The following is a 23,746-nucleotide window of genomic DNA, read 5'->3' as shown; positions in this document are numbered from 1 at the left end:
ATAATTGTGGTAAGACAAATGAAAACATAAAAAATCAAATTTCGTAAACATATTCAGTTCAAAAGTAGGAGAGAAAAGGATCAGCTATGAGGGGAGGAGGAGGCTGATAAACCTAAAGTATGTTTATAGATTAAATAGTTATTTAAATTAGTATGACTTTTCTCGATCATGTAGAAAACTTATTTAAAAAAAACCGTAAATATAGATAATTGTGGTAAGACAAATGAAAACATAAAAAATCAAATTTCGTAAACATATTCAGTTCAAAAGTAGGAGAGGAAAGGATCAGCTATGAGGGGAGGAGGAGGCTGATAAACCTAAAGTATGTTTACAGATTAAATAGTTATTTAAATTAGTATGACTTTTCTCGATCATGTAGAAAACTTATTTAAAAAAAACCGTAAATATAGATAATTGTGGTAAGACAAAAGAAAACATAAAAAATCAAATTTCGTAAACATATTCAGTTCAAAAGTAGGAGAGGAAAGGATCAGCTATGAGGGGAGGAGGAGGCTGATAAACCTAAAGTATGTTTATAGATTAAATAGTTATTTAAATTAGTATGACTTTTCTCGATCATGTAGAAAACTTATTTTTAAAAAACCCGTAAATATAGATAATTGTGGTAAGGCAAATGAAAACATAAAAAATCAAATTTCGTAAGCATATTCAGTTCAAAAGTAGGAGAGAAAAGGATCAGCTATGAGGGGAGGAGGAGGCTGATAAACCTAAAGTATCTTTATAGATTAAATAGTTATTTAAATTAGTATGAATTTTCTCGATCATGTAGAAAACTTATTTAAAAAAAAAACCGTAAATATAGATAATTGTGGTAAGACAAATGAAAACATAAAAAATCAAATTTCGTCAACATATTCAGTTCAAAAGTAGGAGAGGAAAGGATCAGCTATGAGGGGAGGAGGAGGCTGATAAACCTAAAGTATCTTTATAGATTAAATAGTTATTTAAATTAGTATGACTTTTCTCGATCATGTAGAAAACTTATTTAAAAAAAACCCGTAAAATATAGATAATTGTGGTAAGACAAATAAAACATAAAAAATCAAATTTCGTAAACATATTCAGTTCAAAAGTAGGAGAGGAAAGGATCAGCTATGAGGGGAGGAGGAGGCTGATAAACCTAAAGTATGTTTATAGATTAAATAGTTATTTAAATTAGTATGACTTTTCTCGATCATGTAGAAAACTTATTTAAAAAAACCCGTAAATATAGATAATTGTGGTAAGACAAAAGAAAACATAAAAAATCAAATTTCGTCAACATATTCACTTCAAAAGTAGGAGAGGAAAGGATCAGCTGTGAGGGGAGGAGGAGGCTGATAAACCTAAAGTCTGTTTATAGATGAAATAGTTATTTAAATTAGTATGACTTTTCTCGATCACGTAGTTGTGTAATTATAAAGTGTGTAACAAAATGTTTAATAAAGAATGATTTTGTTTTCTATTTATTCTTTTGTGTGTGTATGGAATTTATTTTAATCTTTTAATCTTCAAAAGGTAATTATTACTTGGAAAAGAAGTTCACACATTGTGATATTTAATTTAACCTCAAAACAATGTTCAATCAATAAATCAGCTGTTCTAAACCTTTTTGTTATTTTATTTTTATCCACAGAATACTCAAAGTTGAGTGATTTGTAATAACAGATGGTTGCTTTTACTTTTATAATTTTTGTCATTATTTTATTCAACTATGCACAATAGAAATGTTCTCTTGCAGGATAGTGATAAGTCTATGGTCTTACAACAACAAAATCCGGAGTTCGATTCTCTGCGGTTGACACAACAGATAAGCCCACTCTAGTTTTATCCTCACACAAACACGTAACACATAAATAACTTTTGAAATTCGATTTTAAACCTTCATTTGTACAAGTTTAATACTTGATTAGCATTTCTCCTAGAGAACATCATAACATTGCGTTTGGATGTTGAGAAATGGTATAATTAAAATCAAACACGGCTCAAAAATTTCTTCAATGACAATAAAACTGGGTACTAAAAACATAAAGTTAATGAAACGGAAATAGTTATTTATGGAATAAGACAATTAAGGGCAATAATTTGCGTTTAGAAAATATTCATTTGAAATATCCCGATTTATTGTAAATAAGGTGCAATGAACTTACTTGTACGGTTTGAACACAGAATTTAACCAAATGTTCTTTAAATGGAGGTCTTTTATTTGTTATATATTTTTTGGGAAGCAATTGTTTTACGCAACAGCCAAGACGTTGTTGTCAATAACTGAAAGGGTAGGGGTAAATTGCATTTGTCAATGAAAATAACTGCATATGAAATTGTGTGAACATCTTCATGTGTTCCCCTTTACTTCCGTTTTGCGGAATATATAGAGTGATACTGCTTTCCCGTCACGTTTAGTTTGCACCACGTGCAGATGATTACGGTAGGATGTGTGAAATGTATTAGTCACAAATCAACTAATATTTCTGCAAGAAAAGTCCTTGAAAGTTTCATCACACAACAGGTGTGCATCTTTGACTGTTTTATAACATTCAAATGGTGTGAGTGGTGGTAGTGTTAAGTTTTAAATGAGTGATAAATTACAAAGTTAAATCTGTGCGCGATAATTAGGGGTATATTTATAAAAACATATAATTGTGGACATGGTGAGATCCATGTAAAGGAGTTCACACAATGGTTAAAGATCACCATTTTAATCAAGCTCCCTATATTTGCTTTGCACTTCTTTCTATAATGTCATATTATAATAAAAGTTTACATTCATAGGAAGATGTTTCGTTGATTGGTTTCATATTTGTATTTTTAGAATGGATGGTAAATAGTTAGCAACTAAAATATTACTACAGAAAAAAGTCAACGGAAGGAAAACCCTACAGTTTGTTTGACTGCTAGACGTTTGTCATAAGTTTTTCAGTAGATATATTTTTAGGAACTATAAATCATACTTAGGGGAGAAAGTTTTTTAACGTTTTTCAGTTAAAAAATGGACACTTAAAAATACATTTAACTTTGAATAGCTTATCAAAGGAAAAACCAATAAGCAGAACACTATTATTAAAATACCTATAATTAGCGGTTAATTATCACTCTTATAATACAAACACATCTTCCGCTGTAGGAGAAATTCTGTCGTATTGTGTGTACCAAGTTAATCTGTTTTCCAGGTACAAAATCCAAAGCTTTATCGCGAGCCTAACCCACGCTCGTATTTGAATAAATAACATAGAAAAATGAGGTTCATTAAACTGGATATAACCTCCACATAAAATACGTCAAAATCTACCTATAAAATGTTAGTTACCAAAGAAAACTAAATAATTAAATACAACCAGAATTTATACAATAACACTGCAATTTTGTTTTTTGTTTTACAGTCTTTTTGGATTGAATATATTTAATTTAGGTGTGTGAGCAATATTGCACCTAATTTATTATTCAATATTATACAGCAGAATAACTGATTAGTTATTGTACACGCACATTGAAGATTTCCATCTCTTTTTCACTGATGGTAAAATCGAAAATATCATTTGTAACATTGAGAACTAATGCATTCATCGACTGCCCGCACCCTTTGGTGGGAACTACATTTTTTCCCGTTTAGGGCACATCAGCACAACTTGGGTCAGGCGAACCACAGACGAGCAGTTAGACCTCCTATAATAGTGATGTCTATATAAGAATTATAGGGTTTTTCAGTAATCTAAGTCGTTATATAGTGGCTTAAATTAATTTAGGTATGTGAATAATATTATGACATTGTGCCTAATTTATTATTCGACATTACAAAGTGGACCAACAGTCTAATGATTACACATATATAACAGATTTATTTTCTTTCGCACGTTACAATAACAATCTCGTACATAATTTAATTATCATAAAAAGTTAAACAATTCACTGCATACATTGCAATAAAAACTTTCTATAAGATGTTAAGCATTGTAACAAGTTAAAAGGTTATAACCTACTGTACAACCAAAATCTTTATAATGTTAGATATTATAGTAAGCTAGACAAATCATCATATGCATTACAGTCAGTATCAATGTGTGCCATGTTAGTCACTGTGACAAGTTAAACAACTTATCACATACATTACAATCAGTATTAATGTGTGCCATGTTAGTCACTCTGACAAGTTAAACAACCTATCACATACATTACAGTCAGTATCAATGTGTGCCATGTTAGTCACTGTGACAAGTTAAACAACTTATCACATACATTACAATCAGTATCAATGTGTGCCATGTTAGTCACTGTGACAAGTTAAACAACTTATCACATACATTACAATTAGTATCAATGTGTGCCATGTTAGTCACTGTGACAAGTTAAACAACTTATCACATACATTACAGTACAATCCAGTATCAATGTGTGCCATGTTAGTCACTGTGACAAGTCAAACAACTTATCACATGCAATACAGTCAGTATCAATGTGTGCCATTGTTAGTCACTGTGACAAGTTAAATAACTTATCACATACATTACAATCAGTATCAATGTGTGCCATGTTAGTCACTGTGACAAGTTAAACAACTTATCACATACATTACAGTCAGTATCAATGTGTGCCATGTTAGTCACTGTGACAAGTCAAACAACTTATCACATACATTACAGTCAGTATCAATGTGTGCCATTGTTAGTCACTGTGACAAGTTAAACAACTTATCACATACATTACAGTCAGTATCAATGTGTGCCATGTTAGTCACTGTGACAAGTTAAACAACTTATCACATACGTTACAGTCAGTATTAATGTGGACCATCTTAGTCACTGTGACAAGTTAAACAACTTATCACATACATTACAGTCAGTATCAATGTGGACCATCTTAGTCACTGTGACAAGTTAAACAACTTATCACATACATTACAGTCAGTATCAATGTGTGCCATGTTAGTCACTGTGACAAGTTAAACAACTTATCACATACATTACAGTCAGTATCAATGTGGACCATCTTAGTCACTGTGACAAGTTAAACAACTTATCACATACATTACAGTCAGTATCAATGTGTGCCATTGTTAGTCACTGTGACAAGTTAAACAACTTATCACACACGTCAGTACAGCTTAGTATTTTCAACTTATCACACACGATGTACACGATGTAGTAGCCTTTGTAGCTTCAGTATCTTTTGAAATCGTCTTAAAATTCTTTTGGTGATTCTTTATGCTAACTATTAAATTAATATCTCTTTTATTTAATTATTTTATAATTATCTAACAAGTTCAGAATGACACTAAGTCATTGTTTGAAGAAAATGAAGTCCTTCAGTGAGTCGTTACTACATATTTTTGCTCACTCACATGTATAAGATTTACAGTTATCTTGATGTAGTCTGATGCCTTTATCCTTGAACCTTTTACTCAACCACGATGCAGTCAAACCGGTTACTTACAGTGTGGAAACCTAACAGTTGTTTGGCAGCGTTGTCTTTACCTATGTTGTTCTTTACGTTTCTATAAATAATATTTTACTAGACAACTCCACTTTGAAATAAAATATTATTTTGTTTTTGATAAGTATCTGACAAGCCCAGGCGACCACGAACAACGTTACTTTTCAAAATCATCTTTACTTTGAATAACTTGCAACATAAATTCATTGTCATACCAAAAATCAACAACTAACCCCAGTCGTGTGTGCAGTATCATTTCTTATCAAAGCCAAATCAGTTACAATCCTGCTTTTAACCATTCAGTACCTGTATGCGGAGCTTTAATTCTTTCCGCGATTTGACTTTTGTATAACGATTTTTTTTCTATTGTACTACAGTTTGATAATTATTATTAATTTTAGTTTTTCTCAATGTTTTCGAAATCTCAAGCTTAAGTTGTTTTAAAATTAGCACCAAGAAAAATTAATCGACCAAAAAAATCATGTCTGGAATCTAAACCACAAGGAAAACAAGAACAGAAAAAAATGAGATAACTTAAAGCTATTGACGACAGGAAGTTCAATACAAGAAAACCACGAAGGACCAAGAAAGTGAATACTTTTTAAAAGTTATTAAGTTTAAATAATCAAAAAAGTAGTAATTCTTGTAAATTACTTGATAATAAACAATAAAAACGGAAAAAAATTCAAACTTGTAAATGTGTATAACGAACTGAAGGATTCTAAAGAAATAACAATTGTTCTTCCAAATTGTTAGTTTGATATCAATGAAATATTGTAATCTGAACTCAAGCCCAAGATAACCCAATACAAAGGAATACCTTTATACCAACATTAATAAATACAACCCAACATCTAAACACGCCCTCTACAATCTTATACTCAATTACATAGCATGGCCAGGTGGATAAGGCACTCGACTCGTAATCTGAGGGTCGCGGGTTTGAATCCCCGTCGCACCAAATATGCTCGCCCTTTCAGCCGTGGGAGCGTTATAATGTAACGGCCAATCCCACCATTCGTTGGTAAAAGAGTAGTCCAAGAGTTCACGGTGGGTGATGATGACTAGCTGCCTTCCCTCTAGCCGTACACTGTTAAATTATGGGCGACTAGTGCAGATAGCCCTTGAGTAGCTGTGCGTGAAATTCAGAACAAACCAAAACCAATTCTTCTTGTAATAAACAACTTTAGTATGGCTCAGAAAATATCATACAGTATAGTACAGAAAATTAGTAAACAGAGTGTTGAGTTATATTAAGTTTATTTTGAATATACAAATCAGAATATCACGTGAGTACCACAACCAATGTGAAATCGCAGTACAACAACATCAATTGCAAATGTATTTTGGCATTTTTTTTTTGCCTTTTCGTAGGTAGTGTGATGCCATCTAAACTATAATCTTTTAGTTAGCATATGTTGCAGGCGAAAATATTGATACATTCAGATGACAAAGATGTGTTCAGGTCTGGTATTTACAACTTCCATGACAAGAACATGCACTCGGCGCCTTTCGAAAACAAAGGAATATTTATGAACTTGGAGCACCAGGACCATTCAAAAAGAAACATGGAACAAATATTAACCATCCATGGAAAGCAAAGTCTTATAACAAATGTCAAAAATAACAGTACACACCATATTCAAGAATGATCTCCATTTAGAAAAGTGACAGAAATCGCATATGCAGAAGTTACTTCTAGGACTTACTCCTTCAACTGTATCATACCTTAAAGCAGCTGGGATGGGTGTTCACATGTTCCATACAAAGACATGTTGGTAAAGTCAGCACACAAGGGGTTTTGTATAATCACACTGCTGAAGCAGGTGCTGGAAAACCATAATCTACATTCACTGTATAACTTATGGAAAACCTGGAAGTGGGACCAGTGAACTTTGGAAATGATTGCCGTATGATTGAGTATTTTGCAATGTATACCACATCAGAAGGCTATTATCAATATGCACAGTCGTCAGATAGAGCATGACCAGACATAGTGACGCTGATCATTTTAAAATAGCCTCCGTATTATAGCAGAAATTATAATCCTTATATTCCGGAAAGACACTAAAATGGCGTTACATAAGGAACATTTAATGTTGAAACTTAAACTGTTGTGATGTCAGTAAAACGTGCACATGCTGAGAGGGCAAGCATGTTTTGTGTGACAGGGATTCGAACTTAGATTACTTCCCAACTTCTCTATCATCTGAGGCTGGCAATTAGCAACTTACCTTGCAAGTATTGTGCTTACTGTTTTCATTATGTTGTTTCTTGTTATAAATAACAATTTTCCATCTTTCCTTGACTTTTGCCATAATAATATTTCATGTTTTAATTGATTCACAATGTAGTGCTCCATATTCTTACTTGTTTATAATATCATAACTTTCTAATCTGATCTTGGATGAATAACCATCGAATTCCTCTACTTCCTAAATATATAAAAAATAGGAAAAGTGACAATTACACATTTACACCTAAATTTGATATCTCGTACATTTTATATAAAGGTAGGTAGAATAAATGATTTAAGTGATTGATCACTTACTATATATTTTCTTGTATTAATAAGAAGGGCAAATTACATTTTTTGTATCATTTTATTTGCAACTTAAGAATAAACTGCCATTTTTTATATTAAAATCATGGACAATACTGATGAAACTGTGACAGACCAATATCTTTGTATCTAACAGCCAAGTGTGTGTTTATATATCTGTCTATCATATTCTGTATCTCCTGAACTGTTACATGTAGAAATAAAAGTGTATTAAATTGTTTATTTTCAAAGGTACATTACAAGAAAATTATTAATTTTTTTGCAATTCCTTAATATTTCATATCAATATTAACATTAATCCGTTAACCTGTACTGAATGGGCAGTGAAAACACCAATAAGAATAAAAGTATTTATTTTGGAAGAGAATTTCACAGCTTGTACACCATCACAGCTTGTACACTATTCCAAAGGATTAGATTAAATGCCCATTTTATATTCATTCCTCACTAATTTTATGGAAATTACCACTGAATTGTTTCAACAGCATCTATTAGTATGATAATAAACCCATGAGATGATACCCTAAGAATGAACCACAGAAACTCTCCACACCAAAGGAAAAGGAGAGCTAATCAGACCTTTGGCAACAGAAATTAGCTGAACTCAAAAAAGTGAAAGTCAGTCAAGAAAATTCCATTTGTTGTAATTAAATTAAGAAATTTGTTATCTAAAGAAACCAGTTCCCAAATTAATGGATTAATTTATGGAAATTCTCAAAATATCTTGATTAATACTGGTTCAACAGTTGCCATTATTTGATCTTCTCTGATAATGAAGGTTGGGAAACTGCTTGTATCGGTTCTGACATGCATGAGGTTCCAACAAGAGGAAAGTGGGGGTCATTCTCACTGTGGGAAACTTCTCCACACAAATTGATGTAATGATGATTGACATTGAGGAAGGATACATATTAGGAATAGACTTCATTCAGAAACACATGTAATGTTAGACTATCTTTAGATTTGAACAGTTTTTTAATTTTTATTATTATTATACGAGATCAAGAAATCCTTGTGCAATACATGACATACCACTAGATGTTAAACTTCCAATGTTAAAAAGAATGGAAGTGCAAGATAATTAAAACATCCAACCCAAAGTAGAACAAAGCATAAAGTTGATCCAGACCTAAGGTAAACTATTGTGATCATGAGAGATATAGTCAACTGGGAAGTGTAAAGTTTCAGTTTGTTTTTAGTGAACTAACAGAGATATGAAAAGTATTGTAGATGCATCAGATATTAGCAAGTAATGACTTTTTTAGCATTATTTGTGAAGTTAGTCTGTGATGTATAACTATGTTGTAGAAATTTAAAACTTACAGTTGGAAATATAAAATGCCTTTCTTATCATTAAGTGGAATGAACATTGCATTCTTCTATTATGTAAACACTCAGAAAGTACCCACTCAATAAGAGTAATCCTTACAATAATTCAAGTTTATTTGAAGCGGGTAAAATGAATGAACCTCCCAGATTAAATGATATACATTTGTCATTGTGTTACACAAGATGATATTCTTATGAAAACTTTTACACTTTAAATGATTAGATCCTTGTGGGAATGTTTATGTCACTTGTTGGTGTATTTACATTGCACAAAAAAATATTTTAATGGAATTGTTCATGATTTGTAAAATAAAATTATTTTAGATATGAGTTTTCATGTTTCAATATGTATATTTTGATCATATATGATAATGAGAATCAAAGAAATATGTAAGGTTAGAATGGTTGGTGTCTCTCTAACAAATCTTAGAGCTTTTGGGATAGTGAAGGCTTGTTGTGTTTCTTTGTTTATGTGAATTAATAAGATACGTTATAATTTTCCTATGTTAAATCTTTTAGACTGATGTGTAATAACTGCACTTGGTTCTATAAAAATACACTTTGTTATGGTGTTGGAGGAATTACTGTTTTCAGTGCTGTAGTGCTGCTAACGATGATTCCAGTGCAGTTGAAAACAAAGGTAAAAAAAGAGGGTAAGTCGGGAATAATTGAGTTTTAACACAACAGAGTTGATAAAATTGAAGAACTTAAACTGATAGTTAAACCAAATACACCATGACATTATAAGTATCAAAATATAAAAATTCATCATACCAGTTACAATATAACTTACACGTACAACTCATGATATGGTGTTTGTTCTTAGTGTTGCAACATAAAATATTTCTTGATAGCAGCACAGAATTTAACAAAAATGTCTCAGTGGTAGTGATAAAACATATAAAAACTCCATGCTGCTAGCATTGAAATATAAAATGCACTTCGAATTTGGGTAAATTTGTGATGATGAGAAACCCACTTGAAGTAAAAAATGTGTTATCCAGACAGCTGGTATGGATATTAAAACTTTGATTAAAATAAACTACAAAACAATGTTTTGACCTTCTAAGGTCATCTTTAGGCATGAAAACATGCAGTTTTCACATGACATGTGGACAAGAAGAACATTAAGTTGTTTTAATCCTACCTACTTTTCTTCTTATGCATCCTTCAAAATATATGGATGGTATGGCTGTTGAGTATTCAGCTAAGATCAGGATGTCTCAAGATTACAACCTTTACTTTTTAATGGGAATAACCAATCAAATGGGTAACACTGGGAACTCTGGGTAATTTTATGTTACATATTCAGCTAAGATCAGGATGTCTCAAGATTACAACCTTTACTTTTTAATGGGAATAACCAATCAAATGGGTAACACTGGGAACTCTGGGCAATTTTATGTTACATATTCAGCTAAGATCAGGATGTCTCAAGATTACAACCTTTACTTTTTAATGGGAATAACCAATCAAATGGGTAACACTGGAAACTCTGGGTAATTTATGTTACATATTCAGCTAAGATCAGGATGTCTCAAAATTACAACCTTTACTTTTTAATGGGAATAACCAATCAAATGGGTAACACTGGGAACTGTGGGTAATTTATGTTACATATTCAGCTAAGATCAGGATGTCTCAAAATTACAACCTTTACTTTTTAATGGGAATAACCAATCAAATGGGTAACACTGGGAACTCTGGGTAATTTTATGTTACATATTCAGCTCAGTCATTCTGGAATATTATATTTAGTCATATGGTCAACCTGGAACTAATTCTTGAGAGAATGTAACCAGACTGATCTATCCATCTCTTCAATAAAAGCAACTATCCATCATTTCAAAAACAGAACTTTACACACGCACACAGTTATTTTGTATTGTACGAATAAAAGTTATTTCAGTGTATATTAAATATTGTATTTAGTTTATTTTGTAGGACAAACTCAGTTTTCTGTAAAGGCACTCAGTATTACTTTGCAATATATCTTGCCAAACTTCGTATTATATAGAGGGCCTAGCTGATTTACTTTTTTGGAGAAATGGTTTTAGCTGAAAATACCACAATATCAGATAAAAAATGTAACAACACTGGCATTGAAACAACACAAGAGACTGTCCATCTTTTTAGTGTAATAGCATTGCAGTATACATCGATACACTTTGCTTAGCATTACATCTTACAGTGTTATATTTCAAATATTCTATGTTTTATATTTCATAATAATTCTGTGGTTGAAAATGAAAACAGTAGAAAACTTTTTAATGAAATGGATACCAAATGCCCTACTGTCACTTTCATTACAGTATGGTAGGCATTTTTATTTCACATAAATATGAAACAAAATTACTTCTTCGGGAATTACAGTGATGTGTACATTAATATTTCGAGTAGCAAAAAAAGATTGTTTTATGATGTTTTGAGTGGTTTTCAAACTTTCAAGTATATTCTTTATTTTTATTTCCAGTCGAAAAGTAGCTCTTATTAGTACTGTGTATTCATGACGTTTATTACACGTGCTATAAAGATTTTCCTCTCAGCTCAGACAGAAATTCATTGAAATATAGTTGAGTGTGGTATTAGAGTTTAATGGAGGTAAATTTGTGTATAACCTGACCACATTTTTCAAACATAAAAGTTAGGTAATAAATATGTACAAGTAATTGTTTGTTCGTTTTAAACCAACCAGTCTTAGGGAAGAAATTATAGTTGTTTTATTGGTTTTAATTTATTGACCTTTATTCATCACTAATATCCTAAATTAATAGATAACAAAAAGAACATTGTAACAGATCTGTATTTTTTCTCTTTTTTTTTTTACAGCCTTTCAGATAGTCTCACGGTGACAACCCTGACAAACCTTATGGATATGAGAACCAAAGTGAAAAAGATCCACTACTTCGAACTTGTGAAGAACGTAAAGTTTAAGTTTCAACTTCAGTGGACTTGAAAAACTTGGTCTGTAGCTTGTTATTTAAAAGTTTGTTTTCATAAACAAATTACAGTTGTCACTTGTTGTTCAAATGGTGACTGGTTTTTAACCTGATCATGTTTCTACAACAACTTTCATAACAATAAAATGGCAGAAAAGAAATCAGAGGTAAGAGGCTGTGTATGTATATATATGTTAACTATTAACACAGAATCAAATGATGTATTGGAATGATTAATCAAGTAAATCTAATGAGCATCAGAATGGCTCACATACTCTATGTTCTATGCAAAATTACTCTCTCCATTGGAACAACAACATTATTTGACCACTGATTGATTCTAAAATCTGTTGATGTATCTGCCTGCAAAATTACTCTCTCCATTGGAACAACAACACATTATTTGACTACTGATTGATTCTACAATCTGTTGGTATATCTGCCTGCAAAATTACTCTCTCCATTGGAACAACACATTATTTGACCACTGATTGATTCTACAATCTGTTGATATATTATAAATGCAATAATCTGGTTGTGACAATTAACCATCCAGTAAATGTGAAACTGTACAGTAACACTGTCAGGTTTTATGCATGTGTGAGCTGAATTCTGTATTTTAAATGTATGCGATTGTTGGCGATAAATTTCAGCAAAATCAAACAGCACACAGCCTGCTGTTCTACAGTAATATATTTGAAACAAATCAAACATGTATACAAATCTTTATTACATTGTTGGTTATCATAGTTGTATCCAGAGTTTTAGCTAACTGTTTTTTGTTGTTGTCAAAATCCACACAGTCTGGTTCATTTACATTTAGAACACAATATGACAAATTATTTCTCCTACTCTGTTATCACAATACAGTTTGATTAGTCACCACACTTGTATCCAGAGCTTTAAACAGTTGGATATTTTTGTCAAAGTCTACAGTGTAGTTAAATAGTTTAAAAGACAGTGGGCAAAACAAATTATTTTTTTTCTAATCTATTATCACAATACACTGTGATAAATTTGCAAAAACAAAGATAACTTTTAATAATATGGTAAAATAATTCCATTCCCAGTCTATGTAACAACAACAAATCAGTTTTATTTCTTCTTTAAAGTTTCTTTATAGGTTTTTACACTTTATAAGTTGTTGTAGGCCTTGATGTTATCTACACCATCCCAATGTAAAAATCAACTCAATATGTAACACAGATCCAAAATGTTAACATGCAGAATGACTCATTCTATTGGTTAAAAAAAATAAACATTCCATCTCATTGTTGTTTCATTGTCCACTTGTATTTGTAATCTCATCTTTGTGTTCAGTTATTTCTCAAAGTCCCTTATTCTAAACTTAGAGCTTTAAAAAATATATCTTGTAACAATACATACATACTTATATTTGCAATCCACACACACACACATATACAGGAGAGATAGATACACAATATGTGCATAACACAATAATAACTGTCACTCAAATCTATTGTAGTTTTAAAATGTTGCCAATACCATGGGTTATATAACATACCTAACATAATTTGTACCACAGAACATATGTCCAGTTTATTACCATTTCAAATAAGCATGATAAAATACACTCATTTTACATTGAATAAATTAGCAGCAGTATAGCACATTGAAACAAAAACTGAAAATATACGTTTTCAAAACAGCAAATTTAATTAGTTTAAACTGTACTGAAATAGTTATCAACATTTGTTTAATACAATAACAGTACTAATCATAGGTTAATTTAAATTCTATCAGGACATTTTAATAAAGAAATGTTTCACATCTATGCAATTTTCTAATTAACACAACTTGGTTTTTCGACTCGTGTTGTGCCATCCACATCACCAAATACTCGGTGGAGATTTTAATAAATAATCTATTCAGATAATATTATTAATTACCTAGAAAAATGCTCAAAAACAAACTTCAGTGGAATATGTAAATGTCCAAAACTTACTTACACCATTTGTAACAAAATGCAGAATCTCGAAAAATGTTTTGTGATGCAGTTTTAAAATAGTTTCAAAATCTGGCAAGCCATCAGAAACCAATGAACCTAAATGGTTGATAAAAAATCAAATTGACTGTAGATAGGTCTTTTCCACATTCAAAATATCAAATTTAATCTTTTGAAGTAAGTACTATGACATATGTTATGTTGGATATATCAGTAATGCGCACGAGATTATATAAAAGGACAAGGTCCAACGTACATTCTACATTTAGAGCTACCATACACGGCTCAGGTCGAGGGTCTTCCAAAGATTAGAATAACGTCCTCACACATATGCTCAATAAGCCTGTTTTCTCCTGGGTCAGAAATGAGATCAAACATTAAGAAACATAAAAGAAAACTAAAAATTATTTTGAAAATATCAACTCGTATAAATGTATACATACTTCATGGTCTTGTAGTTTTCTTCCCACCACCCTGAATGCATTATTGGCAACATGATTGTAGATATGGACTTTAGAAAGACCACTCGATGAACCACTGTGAATCCATCGTTCATTCAGGTCATCGTAAATCATCACAGAAGCTTATGCCGATGCAAGCGACTTCTCTGCACGAAATTAGATAAGTTTATAACTTCTATTAGACCTTCTGTACAACTATTGTACCAACACATGAAAAAGTTAATTAGTATTAAAACTGTCCACATTATATTTAGCAATAAAGATTGATTTCACATTTTGTTTTTAACACCAAGTTATTGATATTATGTGAACTTCAGAAATATTGCACAAATGACAATAATATCCTCAGTCATTTCTACCTATAAATATGAACAAATTTTACAGTAATTGCTAATAACCCATTAAATCAGCACCATAAAACAACAATGAATTAAATATCGCATTTGTTGTAGCGGTCCAGGTTGTCAACTTATTGTCATAACGGATAATGTATGTGGTAGTAATACCCAAATGCGTTGGAAATATCCCATTTATCGAACAAAATCCAAACGCCGATGTTAATCTTGTCAGTCGTCGTGAAAAATTGTAGAAAAATCAAATAAGGGTAGGAAGCTGAGTGCGTGCGCCCTTGTGGGATGTGTAGCATTAAATATGTAGGCGGCCTAGCATTGTCAGGTGGGTTAAGGCGTTCGACTCGTAATCTGAGGGTCGTGGGTTCGAATCTCCGTCATACTAAACGTGCTGGCGTTTCAGCCGTGGGGGCGTTATAATGTGACGCCCAATCCCACTATTCGTTGGTAAAAGAGTAACCCAACAGTTGGCGGTGGGTGGAGATGACTAGCAGCTTTCCGCAGTCTTATACCGCTAAATTAGAGACGACTAACGCAAATAGCCTTCGTGTAGCTTTACGCGAAATTACAAAGGAAACAAACCATAAACATGTCCGTATGACAACCTGGACCGGTAACTATAATGAAACATACATATAAAGGTGGTTGTTATTTTGGATTTTTGCATAAAAATTATGGATACAAATTTTACTTAATGAAATTATTACTACAGTTCATTGTTTATTTTATATATATATTTATTACCAGACCGCTGTAACTTAATATTGTTTTTCATCTATTATGACAACATTAAAAGCGTGTATATACATGTAAATGATTTGATTTTAAATTAGAATATATGTGAAATGGCGAAATAGACCTTGAACTGTGTGAGAAGTTCACAAAATCAGATCGAACGATAGTGTATTTTTGCATTAACGGTACCATAATAACCTACATGAATATGGCCTTAAAAAGGAGCAGAACGAGTACGCGAAATTAGCTCTGATTTCTTGATAGTGTTCATTGCTTGAATGTATTTTAAAAAAGAAATAATTACACTAAACAAAGTGAACCTAATTGCTGACCTGTTTTATTCACTTTCATGTTACGATGTATGCTAACATGTTTTGCAGGTAAGTATATACCATAACAGATTATAAAAGAAACAAAACATGGCTGGTATGCGTTTTAACATTTTTATTAATAAAGCATAGAACAACGTTTCAATCTTTTAAGGACATTTTCAAGTTAACCATTCCGAGATACATTTTGTTTCAAGTTGGTTTTCTGTCATCAAGAAGAACAATACATGGTTTAATATGTAAAACAAAATGTACGAATGGAAAGAAATACTAAATGTACTTGTACTGAAAAAGAATATATTTTGAAATCATTGCGAGTTGTGGATTTGTTTGTATAGTCATATGGTGAATTATTACAAGCACTTCTAACGTAGAAGTGTGAACTTTGTGTGATTTTGTCATAATGAGCTATATTTCCGAAATAAACACACAAGTAATATTGCTTTTTTCCGATTTTATCGAGTAAACTTAAATTTAAAAATATGTTTATTTTCTCGTTGATTGAGTTTTGGTTATAATTTTAAATTCATCAAATATTTGAAATAGCTTTGTCCGTAATTTTGAACACGTAGGGCAAGGTCTAAACAAGTTTACAATCAACTAGATTTTAATATATTTGATTATAACTTTAAATTGTTTAAAATACAACTTTTAAATAGTTTGGACTTGTATATCGGGAAAACTTAAACTTTGTTAATACTTCAGGATTTTCCTTTTATATTTTTTATAAATAATATTCTTTCTGATAGATGGGGCTGTAATGCATCAGGATATTTCTTTTTGTTATTGAAAACAATATTCGAGATACTAGATGACGCTACGGGATATTATATCGCAATATAAAGGTTACATAATAGGTGTTATATGGTTGTGCACTTCCGCAAAATTTCTAGAATGTTCTTTTGACTTTTCGTTAAGCATGTTACACAATTTTCCTTTAACCTTTTATAAAAACAAATGTTTATTACTCTTAAATACGTTTGGTGCTTAATAAAGATCTGAAAGTTAAAACTTTGCGTCAGAATATGAGAGCTATATTCTCTATTTGTTGCACTAGAATACAGTGAAAAGGCCCATGAGTGCTATTTAAGGCGTTTTTTCGTGCCTCGTGACGTAGTTGGCAACTTGAGAGTGTTCTGAAAAGTACGTTAGAACGACACTAAAGCGGATTTTGAACGGAAGGTAGAGGAGAACTACGGAGATTAGAAGAACAACCAGAGGCGTCGTAACGGCAACGATGAATGGGAAATTTTAAGATAACACTGGTGAAATATCAGTTTGATATACAATATTCCCTCGCTATTTGGGGGGGTTAAAGAACGAAAAAAAAGAAATAGCGAAAAACAGCGAATATTGGATGCAGTTTTAAAACTTCTATGTATGAGATTATATACGGTACTGAATGCTTCCCAGTCACTTTCTAAAGACACTCTTACTCATTAATACAGTAATAATGTAGTAATGATAATGTAAACACATTTTAATTTTGTACTGCAACAATATTTTAATCAAAAAGAAACGTAGGTACAGGAGGACAGTAACACCGCATAGTATAGTTACCCATACTGTATCGTAAAGCCATTTTCTATGCGGACAACACATGAATAAGAATTGACAGAAAGTGGAACAAATTTAAAGGCAAACTTTGACAGATAAATACAGTACGCACAGTTCAGGTAATAATAATACAGTACAGTACAATTCGGTAATAATTGTTCGATAAAACTGCTTGAGAGAGTAAATACAGACATACCCTCGAAAAGCGCTTTTAGTCTCTATGACCTACAAAAACCCGGTTTACCTAGCATTCACTTTATGACGTTATACCGGCATAAGGTGCGATAGGGTTAAGAGCCTAACCCGCGAACAGGTGAGGGTATACTGTAATTTCATATTCTTATTAAAAAAAAATAGCGCTGAAGAATTATCGTGTAGATGCAAATAGGATAACTCTAAATTTATTGTTATGATAAACGTAAATTTTTGAGTAAACATCCGGATAGTAATATGTGATGTTAGTTTTATCATCTGTTGGTTTTTTTTTTATTTCAAAAGTTTAGTGTGGGGAAGATTTAAGAAAACACTCGTGCTAATTATGTATTTGTTGCAGTAGTTGTAATGAGCTTCACTTTCATGTTGTAGTAATTTCTGGAAGAGGAGTAAATGTTAATCACTTTTTCTCTTTGGCGAAATCACTGCGAAAAACGAAACTACTGTGAAGATCGGGTTTTAAATTGGAATTCTTAGAATAAAATCCTTTTAATATGGTCTTTTCAAAGACTTCATATGTTCGTCATAAGTATTCTTCCAATTGTAAAAAGGTGGCTGGTTAAATGTCTACTCTGCTGTTGGTCTAACATTAACTTTATAGATATTGATGAAAATCCATGGTGCTTGTATGATAATAGGTGAATAACGTAAAATCTTTGATTTAAATTTGTAATAAATAATAATTGATGTTTTCTATTAAGAAAAGAGACATGGAAACATTGACGCTAAACACATTGCAACGATTTGTAATAAATAATAATCAAAACAGTATTTTAATGCGGGATCATTTGATTAAATTTAATCACAATTACATTAAGAAGGAAAATTGGTTTACTATATATGCTATAAGTATCCTTGAATGATAAGAATAAAAGAACATGGCAGTGGAATGTACTTGTAAATAATGTAATAGTGACGTTAAACATAACAGAGAGTTTAAAGATAATTGTTTACTAAGTATTTCAATCTAAGTTAAAATTGTAATAGTAGTCATGTTAAACATTTGGTGCGAAAAGATTTCTCGAAGTAATTTCAAAATGGTCAGAATAATGAAAAGCATTTAAGAGTATTTTATAATTAAATGTATCTAACTTTGCGATTTTGTCATTAGAACTGAATATTAGATAGACAATGAGATGAAACCCTTTTTGCCCGATATTTTAACTACGAGCTAATTAAAGATTATGAAATCCATTAATTAAGTAATGATAACGAGAAAGCAAGTTTAAACATTTACTGTGTGACGAACTTGTGATATATAAATTATACGAATAACGTTGAGGTAAAGAATTAGCAATATGTTAAGTATTATAATTAAGTGGATAACAGTAACCATGAGGCTCACTTTCAAATGAAGAGACATTTTCGGTGTTGTGAATAGAAGTAATTATGATATAAGGTGAAATATTTGGATTATTCGGTTTTACGAAATTGTATATTGACAACAACGAGAGAAATATTTTGAAATAAGTTAGCAACAACTAAACACACCGAGATACCAATGAATTGAATCAGTTTGATAATTTCATTATAAATAGCTTTTATAACTGTAAAGTAATGCTTACTATATGATGAAAAGAGAAATTGGAAAAAAATAACATATTGGAACATTTAATTGGTAAAATATTTACTGTGATATAATCTCGCTGAAAGGAAAATTATAATGATAACATTTTGAAAAGGTTTACTGCAGTGTCTCATGAGTTTATTATAATTAAATGTTTAAGGATAAAAAGGAAACATTTGTTGTGCAGTGAGTTAATTAGATATAATTTTAAAATAAACTATTAAGGTAAACATTTACTTTGAAACGATTTCAGTATTGGTAAATATATAATGAAAACATCACGTGAAACATCTTCTATGCTGTCAATAGTATCGGTTATGGTAGAAATCGGTTTATATTAATACCGTGTTTCTCCGATAATAAGACCTACCCATAGAATAAGACCTAGTGTGATTTTTGGGGATAGTTTTAATATAAGCCCTACCCTTAAAATAAGCCCTAGTTAAGAGTGGCAGGAAGAGGAAAGAAATAAAAAAAAATTAATTTATTAATTAGTTTAATAGTTAGTTAATATAAGTATTGGTAAATATATAATGAAAACATCACGTGAAACATCTTCTATGCTGTCAATAGTATCGGTTATGGTAGAAATCGGTATTATGTTAATACCGTGTTTCTCCGATAACAAGACCTACCCATAAAATAAGCCCTAGTTAAGAGTGGCAGGAACAGGAAAGAAATAAAAAAATAATAATTTATTAATTAGTTTAATAGTTAGTTAATTAGTTTAAGTATTAATCAGTTAGTTTAATAATAGTTTATTATTATATAAAATTCTACAAGAAATTGAGTTAAGTGAAAACTCAACAGGAATTTTAAAAACAGATGATTTGCAAGACATTCCAGAGGATGACGATATGATAGTTTTTGAATAAATTCCTGTTAATGAGTTTCTGAATGTTTTTCGTAATTTCTATTTATTTAGAGGTCTTATAATTTTTACTTTGTAACTTCATTTTTTTAATATATCAAAATAAGACAAGACACCCCTCGAAAATAAGCCCTAGTGTCATATTTTGGAGTGAAAATTAATATAAGCCCTGTCTTATTTTCGGAGAAACACGGTATATTTGCAGTGCCACCAATTCACTGGACGCAGAGTGAACAAGTAAGGTGAAATATTTACTATACGATAAGTTTAATATAGGTAGCTATGACAAGAAAGAAAACTAAAATAGTGACTTAGGAAAGGGTTTGTTATAATTGGTTGTAAAATATTCTATTTTCGCACTGAAAATAATTCACTTCAATGTTTTCAAAAAGCAAATGCTTCACTTCAAATTAACATTGTATTGTATGTGTATAATGATAACAATGAATAACATTTACTGTAATAAGAGATTATCAGTGATCTTGTAATGATACACGTAGAATCAATTACTTTTTCGTAAGTTCGCTAAAAGTGGTGTTATAATTGTATCAGTGAGAGAAAACGACCATACGATGTGTTCATGAGTTAAAATCCGGAAATAATAACAATAAGTTATGAATTTACTGTAGGTGAAAGCTGTAATTTATAAGAATAGGATAAAATATTTCGTGTGTGAACAATTCACAATATTGAATCGTGACGATAACAGGGATTACTGTGCAATGACTTAATTATAAACGAACATTTAATGATGAAATTAGAGTGAAATGTCAAGTGCGCTATAATTTACGATAAATAGCCATGGGATAAAAAGCTGAATTATTCTCCGTACAATAAAAATATTTTAAGTGTATTACTATATAAATAAGATCCACTTTTCGACCACTTACCTTAAAGGAAGATTGTGGTAGTAATGATTAAAACATTTACAATTGAATAAATAATTTAAGATATATGTGGTGATCTTGTGAAGTATCGCCAACAACGTGTCACAAAGTGAAGTATAGTTTCTCCAGTGTTTAGATTGAATTTCTTGTGAGTTCCTTCGTCGGTGAGTTCATTGTGTTTTATTAACATCACATGTGACTTCTCATAGTCCATGGTATTTTCTGACGTCATACCTAGATATATTTAAAATCCTTTTACGTGAGAAATGGGCTGAGACAGATTGTACAGCCACCTTTATCCCAGTTTCTAATTTGGACGAATATTTCGTGTCCTTCCAGGAAAGCATCCATGTTATCATTCTTCATAAAATTTGGGCAGGTTGGATTGGTTGGTCCTGTATCCATTTTCATTCGTTGTTCCACCTTTGTTGTGATATGTAGGTGATTTCACGTTGTGTTCCATTCTTTCCATACTCTTATTTTCTTTCTTTTCCTACTACTACTTGTTATTTAACAAATCTTCGTAGTTCACCATCTTTAAGTAAAGATGAAGTTGCTAATCCTTCTCCATCCATTTATCAAAATAAATATGGCATAATGGTAATCTCTACATTCTGTCTAACCACAACAACAGTTATGCATGTATAGGCCCACTTCTGCTGTTTGTCTTTCACGATCATATACAACTGTGTAATCTCAGCTGGCTAACGATGGTCACGTTTTACATCGGTCGCGATTTTTCACAATAGGTGTATATGAACTGTTGGCTACAAATTTCAACAATAAACTGACAATACAATCCACTTATTTAAAATAGTGTTCAAAACAATTAAAATGTCTATACAATTGTTTTACATTTTCGATCTCCGTTGTATTGCAGGCTTTAAATATTTGTTTTCGTTAAATTCCACACAGGCTAGTCAATTTAGTTTAGAACACCATTTGACTAAAAAATAAAATTAATCTCTGTCATTATAATAGTCAGTGATAACTTCACCTACACTACCATATGGGCAACTACAGATATATTCAAAGATTTAAATAATTATATTTTGTGAAACATTTCACACAGGCGAGTTTGATTACTGTAGAACTCCATTTGAAGAAATTATTTTTCTCTTTTCTATTATACACAGTATTTATTTTCTTTCATTATAACAATTGAATAATCTTCACTACATATTAGTTATGGTTAAATTTAGAAGCACACTAAATATATATTTCACTAACTTTGTTTTATTTTCATTTTCAGTGATTTGTCTTCATACAGTAACCAGTTGTTCATATGTCCATGTATAAATTTCTTAGCTGAGCACCTATATTTTCTTTTTCTACAAACTATTAGGTAATCTTTAACAATACTCAGTTGGAGCTTCGAAAAACACTCTGAATATTAGAATAAGGTCAATGCATCACAATTGAACTACACCTCAGATGATTCTCAAGCAGTTACATAAGTAAACCTGCTATTACTGTCTCTCTGCTTGCACAATATAAAACAAGCCAGTTCTTCATTTATGTTTGATTCCTTGTCTCATTTCTTTCCAGTAGTCTTAGGTCTAGTATTTCTTAATCGTCATTAAAGTTATCATTCTTGTGATTCTTTATTTAAAAAAATACACGAGACATATCCAACAGTGCCTCGATAGCTACACCCGCCATGTTTTCTTTCCTCTTGAAGTACCTTTTAAAGAGATTGGCATGTTATATCTGGGTTTTCCATACACTTTCACCTCATAATCCATTCTGTTGGCTACTTTCTGCACATGAAAAAGTCCTTTCCACAGCAGGCATAGTTTATTGTTGTCTGTTGGTATGAGAACCAAGGTCTTCTTTCCGGTCTTGAAACATTGATTTTTGGCGTTTTTTCATTGAAGTGGTTTTGAGTGTCTTGAGCTTTATACAAACGTGTTCAAGGTGGTTGACAGGTTTGTTCCAGTCGGTTTCTAAAGTATCATTGCATATGACTTTTGTGTTAAATATATAATTTGCTTATGAAAAATAAAGACCGTTTTGCCTTTGTGTGAGTTGTCAAATTTTTTACGCACGTAAAAAAAACTTATTTTAAAAAAACCGTAGAATATAGATAATTGTGGTAAGACAAATGAAAACATAAAAAATCAAATTTCGTCAACATATTCAGTTCAAAAGTAGGAGAGGAAAGGATCAGCTATGAGGGGAGGAGGAGGCTGATAAACCTAAAGTATGTTTATAGATTAAATAGTTATTTAAATTAGTATGACTTTTCTCGATCATGTAGAAAACTTATTTTAAAAAAAACCCGTAAATATAGATAATTGTGGTAAGACAAATGAAAACATAAACAATCAAATTTCGTAAACATATTCACTTCAAAAGTAGGAGAGGAAAGGATCAGCTATGAGGGGAGGAGGAGGCTGATAAACCTAAAGTATGTTTATAGATTAAATAGTTATTTAAATTAGTATGACTTTTCTCGATCATGTAGAAAACTTATTTTTAAAAAACCCGTAAATATAGATAATTGTGGTAAGACAAATGAAAACATAAAAAATCAAATTTCGTAAACATAT

At 31.2% G+C, this 23,746-nt stretch overlaps 1 long non-coding RNA gene across 1 annotated transcript; it reads left to right on the top strand.

The window, feature by feature from the left end:
* Positions 1 to 6,883: 6,883 nt before the first annotated feature.
* LOC143250839 (uncharacterized) lies at positions 6,884 to 12,755 on the top strand. Its single transcript, XR_013028377.1, has 3 exons — positions 6,884 to 7,668; positions 9,839 to 9,972; positions 12,149 to 12,755. It is a non-coding gene; the product is annotated as an uncharacterized LOC143250839 (long non-coding RNA).
* The last annotated feature ends 10,991 nt before the right edge of the window (positions 12,756 to 23,746 follow it).

This window comes from Tachypleus tridentatus, chromosome 5 (genome assembly GCF_004210375.1).
Source record: "Tachypleus tridentatus isolate NWPU-2018 chromosome 5, ASM421037v1, whole genome shotgun sequence".
Taxonomy (NCBI): domain Eukaryota; kingdom Metazoa; phylum Arthropoda; class Merostomata; order Xiphosura; family Limulidae; genus Tachypleus; species Tachypleus tridentatus.
This window is presented reverse-complemented; position numbering and strand designations above follow the sequence as displayed.